We start from the raw sequence: 12,077 nt of genomic DNA, 5'->3' as shown, positions 1-12,077 counted from the left end.
GTTTGGAGTCGGATACTTTTGTACAGCAATTATTTTTGATTCGTCTGTCTCTATTCCTTTCTGAGATATTTTGTAACCTAAATATTTTAATGCAGGGGCTGCAAATTTGCACTTTTCGACATTAACTTTTAGACCGGCCTCATTTAATAAAGAAAACACCTGTCTTAAATCCTGTACATGTTGGTCGAGATTATCCCTAGTAATAATGATATCGTCTAAATAGATAAATGTGGACTTTCCAAGAACAGGTCTTAACACAATGTCCATACATCGCTGAAATGTTGCCGGCGCCCCTGAAAGGCCAAACGGCATACGCAAAAATGCATAAGTGCCAGACTTGGTTATAAAAGCAGTCTTAGGCACGTCCTCAGGCCTAAGCCCAATTTGAAAATAACCAGTCGTTAAGCCTAAAGTCGTCATATATTTGGTGGATGTTATGTTCCTTAGAATTTCTTCAATTATAGGTAACGGATATACCGGATATTTAGTTATGGAGTTTAATTTACGGTAATCGATTGCGAAACTCCACCTTTTTGGATGTGTCAAAGGATAGTCATTATTTTTCTTACATAAAACCACCGGGCTAGCATAACTACTTGAGATGGGCGTTATGACCTTTTTACGTAGCATATCGGTGATATGCCATTCTATAATTTTTTCCTTATTCTTATCATACCGGTATGCTTTGTGGCGAACTGGCATTGAATCTCCGGTGTCAATACTATGGTTAGTAACCTGAGTAAATCCTGGAATATCACTAAATAACGAAGCAAATTCACTTACCACTTGTCGGATTCTTCCTTGCTCGTCATTAGGCAGGTGGTCAAGATTTAACATCGGCGGTTCAGCCTTTTCTGCACGAACTGGTTTCATTGTCAGCTTAAGGGACGCTTCATTAAAATCCAGCGTTGCTTGTGCGTCTGAAAGAAAATCTATTCCTAAGATTATATGTGCTTGCAGATTCTTTACTATAAAAAACATCACCTTTACTTGTTCGTCCTTGATACGGACATATAGCGGTACTTTACCTATACACTTACATTTTTCTCCTTGCGCCGCTAACACTGTCGTATTATCCGAATTATATATGCGGTATTTAAGAAAATAATTCCTAAAAAAATCTTCTGCCACACAGGAACACTGCGCGCCTGTATCCAGGAGTGCGGTGGCTGGGATATTATTCACCAACACTTCAATCTTCGGAAGAGTCAAATTTTTCACCATTACCGTATTTAACTTGAAGGAAGAGGGGTTTTCGTGGCCTTCGGATTTCCGCACCCTCCCGTCAGCAGAAATCCGTTTTAGTTTAAATTATTTTTCATTTCCGTGCTTTACTTCTTTTTCCACTGGCCTTGAGACTTTTTTCCTGGATTGCTATTGAACTGTCGACGTTCGCCGGCTGTTTTTGAATGCTCGGGTTTCCTTGCCCACTGATTCGCTTTGCTTCCGTAGCCGTGTGCTTGAGTTTGCTGTAGTCTTGGCGCACCAAATTGGTTTCGCTGTTGATATTGGCGTCTTCTTTCAACGTCCGCCGTTCTTCTACTTTCAAACTGGATTGCTAGCTCAAATAACTTTTCCAGTGTAGTCGGATTTCTTAATTCAATAAAGTCTTGCACTTGGGGCAGTAACCTCGGCAAAATCACTTGAATTATTTCAGGATCCGGACGGTTTCCATACAAGAGTTTGAAGACGTGAATTTTTCTTAAAATAAAGATTGAGAGATTTTCAATTTGTTTCTGGTAGATGCTGAAGAGTTCCGTTTCTAATCTTGCACGATCTCTTACGACAGGGAAGGCTTTTACTAAGGCAGTCTTAAAATTTTCGTAAGTATCGTGGGACTTCCCGCTTGACCCAAGAGGCTTCTGCCTATACATTTGAACCAATTAAGCGCTTGGCCCGTCAAAGCGCTGGTAGCTAAGGTGACTTTCTGGAACTCATGTACTGGATACAGCATGAAGTGGTCATCCAATTTTCCCAAAAAACTGGTTACCGGTGAGTTTCCATTAAATGTTGCTTCTGGTTTCATCGAAGCGCGCATGTTCTGGACGATTTAACCAAATCCTTCCAGGGCGGCAGCTGGCATTTCTGGATTCTGAGCCGCTTCTGCAGGCAGCACAGGTTCTTCTTGAAACTCGGCCATGGTTATTCTTCTTCGTTGGGCGCCACTATCAGGTTCAATGTTCCGTCTAACCTTCTTCGGGAACATTCAAGGACCTGACTCGGAAGAGAGAGCTTACTAAAGCTGTGTTCAAAACTGTGGGAAGTGGACAGGATACACAAGAAGGGTATACAAAACCCTTTATTTTTCTCTATTTACAATAACTTCCGTACTTCGGAAATACACAGAGCCGCTACTTGGGGCCAAAACGTAAAAGTATAAAAATAAAACTAAACTCTAATTTAACTTTAAAATATTAAACGTGGAAGATTGGCCTTATATTAACAGGAAGCCGTATGTAGTACAGAGAACTGTGAACACTACAATACGTTTAAAATTATCAAGAGGATTAAAACCTCTAGCCTGGAAGGCAACCAGCAACTGAGTAAACTTCTAAGGTAAGCGGCCTGCTTCGACTAACTGCTTCCGCTCTCTCGCTTGGCAAAAAACCACAACTTAAATACTTGGCGTTCGCCAGATAAACTTTGCATAAATACGTTAACGCTTATAATTCTGGCCGGAAGTAGAAAATAAGAAGTGATAGTAAAGATTTAAAATAAAATAAATGTTAGTAAAACTTAAGATCCTTACAATATTATACAAAGTAAGTATGCAATACTCAATTACATTATTTTTTCCACCATTATTGGATTAATTTGAAGTGAAATTAGTCTTTAAGGTTAAGTATTTATAAAATTTTTGTATTTTTTTCACAAAAATTTCCATCATGTAGCAGTTACTTTTATGTTATGGAAGATCTCATGCTCTGCTAAATCAAATTTACTTTTGTGTGCCTTAAATCTTAAGCACCAATAGTAAATCTGTTTTGGCATATTAAGAATTTTGAATGAAAAATTTTTACCTTACTAATCAATGTCTTACAGTATCGTAATGATTTGCAGGATTTTTCATAATATGATGCTGCATATATGTTTTACTGTTCTTTGTTATCAAATAAATATAAAGACTGTATTCCTAATCAGATATTTCTTCTTTTGTAAGACTGTTATCTATCGTGATGTGATGCTTGGGATTTGTTTTTAGAAGCCCAAACACTGTGTTTTGAGATGCTAATAGAAGCAGTGTATTTTATTTATTTACTTACTGTTTTAAAACAGGTTTTGAATCAAGGCTTCCCCCTCCCTTTCAGTATGCACATAAAACTTACTTAAGCTATATTTTTAACATATTAATGAGATATATGTAAATGAAATAGCTGTCTTAGGTTAGCTTCTTTAATAGGGGAAAAAACTGCACGAAATTGATATACCTTAAAAACTTTATATTGAAACAAAAATACTATCTTAACAGTGTGGGCTAAGATTTAATCAGATTTTTTTTTTACATTTATTCTGGCATTTCCCCATAAATTCATATAAATACAAATTCAGTGAAGTAGAACTAATATTATGTCATTATAAAGCTGTTGACTTGTAATATAAAAAAATCCAGTGACTATGTTTTAATAAAATTTGAATGTAATGGAATGACTTGTACTACGTTAGAAAAAAGAGTGAAAGAAATTACTATTTTTGCTTTATTTTTTACTATAAGTACAAGTGTTTTCATATGTTTGCTATTAGAAGACGTAGATCTGAAGCTAAATAATATTTTTGTTTTCACTTATGCAAATTAATTAATAAAAACTGTGATTTTAGATTGTCCTTGCAGTGCTACAGATTGAATCTTACGTATGGTATAGAATTATCGGTACTCGTCTGTTATCGTGACCGGATTCAGAAATCTATATATGGATGTACGTGTATATGAATTCATGTATATATGAACGTGCATATGTATATACATAACACTCATATACTCACATGAATATATAAATACATTTTTTATATACATTCCGATAACAGAAGAATACCGAATTATCATTAACTATTCAGATATGTATAATAACATATTAACAACATATGTATGTTTTTTTCCTCATTTAATTTATAAATTTACCAGTTTTTCTACATATTATATAAAGTAACTTTCAATAGAAAATGTATTGGTAAATAGTGTCAGTAAATTTTGTATGGAAAGGTAGTCTTTTTATTTTTATTTATTTATGTGTGTATTTATTCATTTTTAAAATTTTCTTTTTAGATAAATAAAGAAAAAAAAAGTATTTTTGATATGAAATTTTACACTGCTAAATCTATATAAAAATTGATTTTTAAATATAGATTCCCACAGCCGTTAGAGCATTGAAATAGTTTTTATAGCATTCTGCAAATACATTAAAATTTAAAGGTGTTTATCTCAAATCAGTATTTAAATTGCAAAGCTTTTAGCTGCCTTTTTCTGGATATGCACACAAATAACATTTTTAACCAAATTGTTGCAATAATAGACATTCGATTCCATGTGAGCAAATTGCATATTAAAAATAATAAACAAGTAGATTAAAAATGAAAAACAAGAATTATATGCAGACAAGCTATTAAATTTTTCAGAAGTTTAAAATGTGAACTGGCTAGACATATTAAAGCATCAGGTTGTATTTATGTACTTATAAAATTTGTTTACAATTTTAGAAAAGTAACTGTTGATTCAGAAAGTTTAGAAACTTAAAAATTACTGAAGTTTTATTCATACCCGTTTGTAGCCACAGCTTTAATGTCCTCTAAATAATTTAGCGTGTACTGTAACTAAAAGTAATATGCTTAACTCCATCAGTATTGAAATGGCATAGCTAAGATATTAAGAATTATCATACAATTACTGTATTGAAAGGCTTATAATTTTTATATAATACATGAAACTACCTTGAATTATAAAAGAAAAGTAGTGAAATAAATATGAAAATGTGATTTCAAACCCATTATAACCTCATGCAAAATTAAGAATTCAATCATTAATACAATTATTAATAATAAATTAAGAATACAGCTGCGAGAAATCTCTTGTCAAAAAATACATTTTGAATTGCCTAACATTATGTATGCATTTAAAAGTAAAAACTGAAAAAATTCAGAAGTAAGTTGAAAGTTTTTTTAAACTTATATACGAATCTGAAATATCATATGTAAAAATGTGTTAAAAACTTATCATGAATCATATGAGAAATTCGTCATTTTACAAAAATACGAGAAAGAAGCCATACGTCTTTATACGAGTGCGAAAAATCGGAACTTTGGATTCTCTAAAATGTTAAATAATTAAAGTTTTAACGAACACAGCTAAAGAGCCAAATATTGGCCCCCAACCGAAATTACAACCCTAAATAGCGTCTCAACAACATGCCTGACGACTCGGCCGATGCTATTCGCATCACCGGTGCGATTAGCCGCTTAAGCTATTCGCACCAACATTAACCACGCATGCGCATTGAGTTGTCAAAGGCGGGTTTCTACCTTGGCGTAATTAATCATTTTTTAAGCGTTGGCGACTTTCAAAAGTTTAGAAAGCAAAATGGTTTCCTTTTCTTATAAAAGAAGGAACACATTTCCTTTTTATTAAAGTATATATTAAAAAGGGCAGATTTTTATGTTCGCAATGTTTATCCATTTCCTGAACGGTTTGAATAGTTTAAATGACTGATTTGAAGGGGGGCAAAATCGTGTTGACATTTTTTGTACTTCTTAGAATACATTTATCTTTAAAGATGTGTTTTGCGCAATCAAGCATCAATTCATTCCTCTTTGAAAAATTTCGTCCGATAAAAGATACTAAAAATTAGACAGAGGATTTCTGTGTAGAAAATTTAGACATGAAATAAGTTAAAAGCTATTAAATGAATTATTGAACTATTAAATGAATTATTCTGTATTCCTGCTTATTTTTTTTTATGGAAATACATTTGGCATTTTCAGGACACAAAAAGTGCTTTAAAGAACTTCGAAATATTAGTACAAACACATTAATCAATTAAATTGAAATAAATAATGGGATGTGATTTAAAAGACAGAAATAATTTAATGTAAGAGATTTAGATTTAAAAATTTGCACACACACATGATTTATCAGATTTTGTAAGGTTTTATTTCATAAATAACTTTGATTTTGAAATATGGCATTTGAACCTATAAACCTGTGTGGATACTGAAAAAGTGATAAATATATAAGAATATTATCATTTTCAGTAAGTTTTCTTACTGAATAATAAATTCTGACAGTCCTATGCTATAAGAATAGGGTCTAAGTTTGCATAAAAATTCCTCTGTTAAATAAAAGAATTTAAGTAATTTCTGTAGCCTTTTTGTCAAAACACTAAAGATTTTTTAACTAATTACTCGTCCTCGCTTGCAATTAGAACCCTCATTAAATCCCTATTTTATCTAATCATTTCCTGAACATTATAATGTATATAGATTGACCTCTTTTTTGTAACTGATAATTATTATTTGCAAATTATTCTCTTGCTTGTGAACTATTAACAACCCTTTCTATTGCTGAGTTAGGGTTAACAACCTTCGCTCTCACTACCGCCTGCCTTACGGAAATCGGCGTAAAATGCTGGTACCTGGGCTGCTTGTGCGCATGCGTGAACGTAGGTGGTAGCTATTCGCACCGTCGGTGCGATTAGCCACTGCGTGACGACTCACCCATGGACGCTGCCATTATCAGTCGTGACGTCACGCATCGTGACGTATCCTGGCTTCATTTTCATTGTACAGAACATACGGGGAAGGCTTACTCATTTATTCTAACCTCCTTGGTTCAGCCAACCGCTGCTGAAATCGCATGGCTCTTCTATTTTTAAATCAGAATGAATCTGATTTCCCCTTTTCTTTCAGAAGCGGTCCTGAAATTGGTACCCCATCACTCTGCCGGAACCTCTCGTACAAGACAACATCGAGGTTAGCCGACCTCTCCTCATGCAAAGATTTCCGGTTTCAGTTTCTGATGTTATAATCACTGCTGTTTCAACAGCTTTTCTTTATTTTTTCATATATTATATACGCTCTGTGTCGAAATTCCATACAATTCTTCTATAAACCAAGGTGTAGTACCTGCCTCCAAATTTTGCAAAATTTCCACTTTATGCATTAACCGTTTTTCCTTCGGTATTTCGTTATCCATGCTGCGGTTTCCGAAAAATATAAATTGAATCTTTATATTTTGAGAGGCAACGCGGATTTTAGGAGTTGGCGGATTTTCAGTATTTGACTATATTTCAATGTAAAATACAATTATTATCCTGTGGGCCAAGCAAGTCAAATACCTATCTGTTATTCTTGACTAACGACTGACTTCTAACTCACAAATTACACATAATATTTCTGAGTTCCAGACAGTTAAAACTGCACTCGCTCTCTTAATTTCCGGAGCTCCGTTTTATCTACAGTTAATAAGTTACTCATATATGACCATTCTGGGTCTTGCGTTATGCCGATAACATGCAGGTTTTAGTAACTGGTTTATCTGCAGTATTTCTACAGTCGTTTGCAAAAGTATGAGAATTTGCAAATTATGTCTATTTTTACGAAAAATATTGCACTAAAGGTATAAATATACCGCCAAAGAATTATGCAAGTATTCAAAGTCAGATCTGTAAGCGTGCACATACTTATCTGCGACTGTGGAGGGTAAGAGAACGAGAGTTATTCGGGAATTTGTGTGCTCGTATTCCTTCACGACTTTCAAATTTCTCCCAAGAGTTGGGATAATCTCAGGTAAAATGAGTAGTCACGACGGAATGAGATGGAAAATTGTCGGTAAATTGGAGGTAGGCCAATCAGAAGATCAGGTGGCTACAGAGCTAAACGCAACACCCATTGTCATTTGAAATTTGTTGCAACAGAGTCAGAGCACTGGATACCCATCGAGAAGACCTAAGTAAGGTCAAACAAGATCCGCAACGACGAACAACAAAATTGTCGGTAAATTGGAGGTAGGCCAATCAGAAGATCAGGTGGCTACAGAGCTAAACGCAACACCCATTGTCATTTGAAATTTGTTGCAACAGAGTCAGAGCACTGGATACCCATCGAGAAGACCTAAGTAAGGTCAAACAAGATCCGCAACGACGAACAACGTTCGTTGTTTGGCAACTGCGGCTCGGTGACATAGGACTGCTTCAGCTTCACAGCTCTCACGTGAGCTGTATGTTGCCACTGGAATCTGAGTTTCGCACTCTACTGCTATCCGAAGGCTTCATGAGGTAGGACTGTATGTCAGAAGATCCGCTGCTTGCATCCCACTTGAATGCAGCACAAAAGAGAGCGCGTTTAGCTTGATGCAGGCAACGTGCGCCTTCGACCAAACTTCAGTGTAACACCGTGCTTTTACAGATGAGTCGACATTCAGCCTTGCACTGATTCTTGGTGGACCTGTACCTGGACAGAGCCTGGATCACGATACTATCGCTTCCTCATCAGGGAAAAGGATAGTTCCAGTGGTAGAGGTTTAATGGTTTCGGCATGCATTATGTTGGACGGCCTCATATCTACGCATGTGTTTGACAAAGGCTCCATCTCTACTATGAGGTACAGGGAGATCTTAAAGCCCTCTTATGTTAGACTTTTCAGGGGCGTAGTTGATCCAGGGTTCCTGTTAATGCACGACAGTGCTTATCCGCATAGGGCTCAGCTAGTGGACGTACTGCTCCAACTTTTTTTCCCATTGCTGGTCTATTTTCATTAATTTCATCTTTCTTCGCCGATTGATGGCGGCTAAGTGAAATATCTCATTCTACCATCTTGATTCTTCATATTTTCCTTTTGTTGTTCCAGACATTCTTTTATCTGATACAGAGTAAAAGCGCGCTATCGCGCGCTGTCACTCTCTTCGCATTCGGCACTAGCACCTGGAAACTGTGGAAATTCGCCACATGGATTGACAAGCCAGAGTTTTCTGACCTTAACCCTATACAGCATGTCTGGGATGCTCTTGGGAGGGCAATAGCATCTCGCTGTCCCTTTCCAAAAACTATCCTGAAGTTGAAACTAGCTTGTTGCAGGGGTGGGATGGATTGTTTCACGGAGCCCTCAACTGCCTTCTGGCCAGTATGCCGTCCCGCTGCGCGACCTGTCTGGCTGTGAGAGGGAACCATACCTCATATTAGACTCATTTTCAATTAGATATCACAACATGGATTTTAGACATCCCTGTACTATGAGCTTTACTGATAATAGTGATATAAAATGACATTCATAACATGATTTTTGAATGTTACATCTCTTTCTGGGTTATAAATTCATATTCATACCAAATTTTATTAAAATCAGGCAATTAGCTTTTCAGAAATTCTACGTAAAGTTCAAATTTGCTTAATTTTGCACAAGAACCTACACATGAAGAATAAAAAATTGAGCTAATTGATGAGTTCATGGCCAAACCGCTAAAAAGTCTTGCAACAATATTAGCAGTATTAACAGTGAATGTACCAAGAATCTGGGTTACAGCATTGATAAAAATAGCTACAGACGAATGCCTGGGGCTGTTCTCAGCTCTTTTTAAAATTAGCTTATTTTATTCTGTAATTATTACTAGCTTTATTCACTCCTCGTTTTAACCCTCAACCTTACATTTTATTCAGCTACCCCTTCAAAACTGTACGGTTCTGAATTCAGTCCCCCTACCCCCCACTAATCCTAATTATTTATCAAATTCACTCTCGTTAGCTCTATCATGTTTCTGATCACGATTCACATGACCAAATACTGACTTCTGCGTCACTTTGGCTGTTCCTTTACCATTATAGCAGCGCAGTATGTAGCGCTCAAGATATCCACTGCAGCACATCTCTCACAGCTATGAAAGCTTCGGCTTATTGTGAGATTTTTCTCATCGGAATAAGTTTATTCTTTTTACCTCATGTATCCGTTGTCAATGCTAACTATAGAAACTGCTTTCATGAAATTCATCATACGCTATACAGAGATACAGGTAGAAGTGGGTAAGACATCAGAATTTTTTCATTGGTTATGTAGCCCTACCTCATTAACTGAGCAACTCTGCTCCAGTTTTGATGGAAAGAACTTTGCGTGGAATGGTCCCACCCCTTTCTCCTACCACCAAACCACTCGAAAGTACATTTGGCTCGTCAGTATTTTGAGTGGCCTCTTTCGCATAGACACTTACAAATTTTACCGCCTCCTTCGGGATTCGTACCCGGATCCACAACTATACGGCAGTCAGCGTCGCTGACAACTATACCGATTATGGCAGCTATATGCTCGACACAGGAGCGGACTCCAGTCATGGCATCTTCATCACATTACGCGATTACCTAAGCCGAGCCGGTTACATGTGAAAGGAAGGAAAATGGGGGGGGGGCGGAGTATTAATTTGTATATTTATTGCATATTTCTTTCTGAAATTTATGTGAATAAAAGTGTAAATAAATTGTTCATAGAAATAGTAGTATATCGTGAATAATGTAAATCTAATGGGATGCCTGCGTAGGAGTTTTCATTGTCTTACCGGTTTGGTTCGCGCTTTCGAGTGTGAGGGATGCTCAGTATTATGTCTGAGAATATGGAGAAACTTACGCCTAATGGGGAGTCTACAGAGATGATAGTGGACACTTCAGTCCATAATTCCCGAGCCAGTTATCGAGAGGATATGTTGCGGTTGCAAAAAAAGAAAGAAAGAAAGAAAAAAAAAAGAGAGAGGTACTAGACTTACAAGCTGAAGGTGTCAAAAGAGCGATAGATCTGTGTCGGCATACATAATGTATGGTCTCAGACGGCTCGCAGGATATTCATTTTCTTGCTCAGAAACTTACGATGTTTCGCAAGCAAGCCATAAGTATACGAGGTAAGTGCATCCTGCATAGCAAGTTAGGCAATTTAGCAGGTAGTTCTAAAATTAATGCAAATAAACGTAAAAACCTTAGCCATGTAAGTGTTGATGCAGAAGGCTTCAAAATCACCACTAAAACTGCCAAGCACTTAAAAATTGATAAAATTAAAATGCGCATTCATACTAAAAATAAATTTGATATAATATCTAATGACTGTTGTAAGGAGACTACCGATGAAAATGAAATTTCAAACTCAGACGAGCAAATCGTGCAGCCACAGCTGACACCCAATCCCGTTAGTGGTATTCTACACACAATGGTGAACACCGCTTCTTAAATTTGAGTTGTTCTCCAGCAAGTAGTTGATAATGCCACAGAAAAATTTGTAGGCAAATCTAATGGAGAATTTTAAAAAATCTTGTCAAACACGGGTGATGACCACAGAACACTAAGTGCATTATTCAAGGAAAACGCAGTGAATGCTAAATATGCACAACCAGTAAAAGTGGTTATCAAAGGCTTACCGATCGACAACGAAATTACCAAAGTTGACAGAGCACTTTCAGAGCTAGGGTACTCGATAAGTAAAATTACGCAGCTTACCAGAAGACGAATTAAAGTCCCTTGCCATTATTTTTGGTGCAAGTGGTCAATTAACGAAATGACTAATGATATGCATGATTTGCATATTCTGATGTACTTCGCAGTTGCGGTTGAGAAGTACATCTCGAAGAATCAGGTGCCGCAGTGTCATAACTGCCAGAAGTGGCACCGTTCTTCGGGAAATTACTACTTCCAGTCGAGATGCATTAAATGCTCTCTAAACCGCAAAACCTCTGATTGTCCTCATGTAGGACATATGGAGTGCCAAGCAGATGTGGCCATCGTAAAGCTAATGAACAACTACCACCCACCAAATTTGCAGAGTCACAGAATATATCTCTAATGGACTTCGGAATAAATTAACCAGAGGAGTTCTTTTCCTTGATATGTCAAAGACCTTCGACAGAGGTACGGTTCGAAGGACTCATACATAAACTCTCAGTCCTATGATTCCCGGACTACATCATCCGTTCCTGTCTGAGAGATAAATGCTTTTCCTTTTGCTATAGTAACACGTATTCCACTCGCCGGCAATTTCTTGCAGGCTTCCCTCAAGGTTTTTCGTTACTTGGACCGAATCATTTTACAATTTATGCAAACGAAACTGCCAACACCATACTAGCCATG

The sequence above is a fragment of the Stegodyphus dumicola genome, chromosome X1 (assembly GCF_044657685.1).
Source record: "Stegodyphus dumicola isolate Sdum_Otavi_A_Nest chromosome X1, ASM4465768v1".
Classification (NCBI taxonomy): domain Eukaryota; kingdom Metazoa; phylum Arthropoda; class Arachnida; order Araneae; family Eresidae; genus Stegodyphus; species Stegodyphus dumicola.
Note: the sequence above shows the minus strand (reverse complement) of the source record.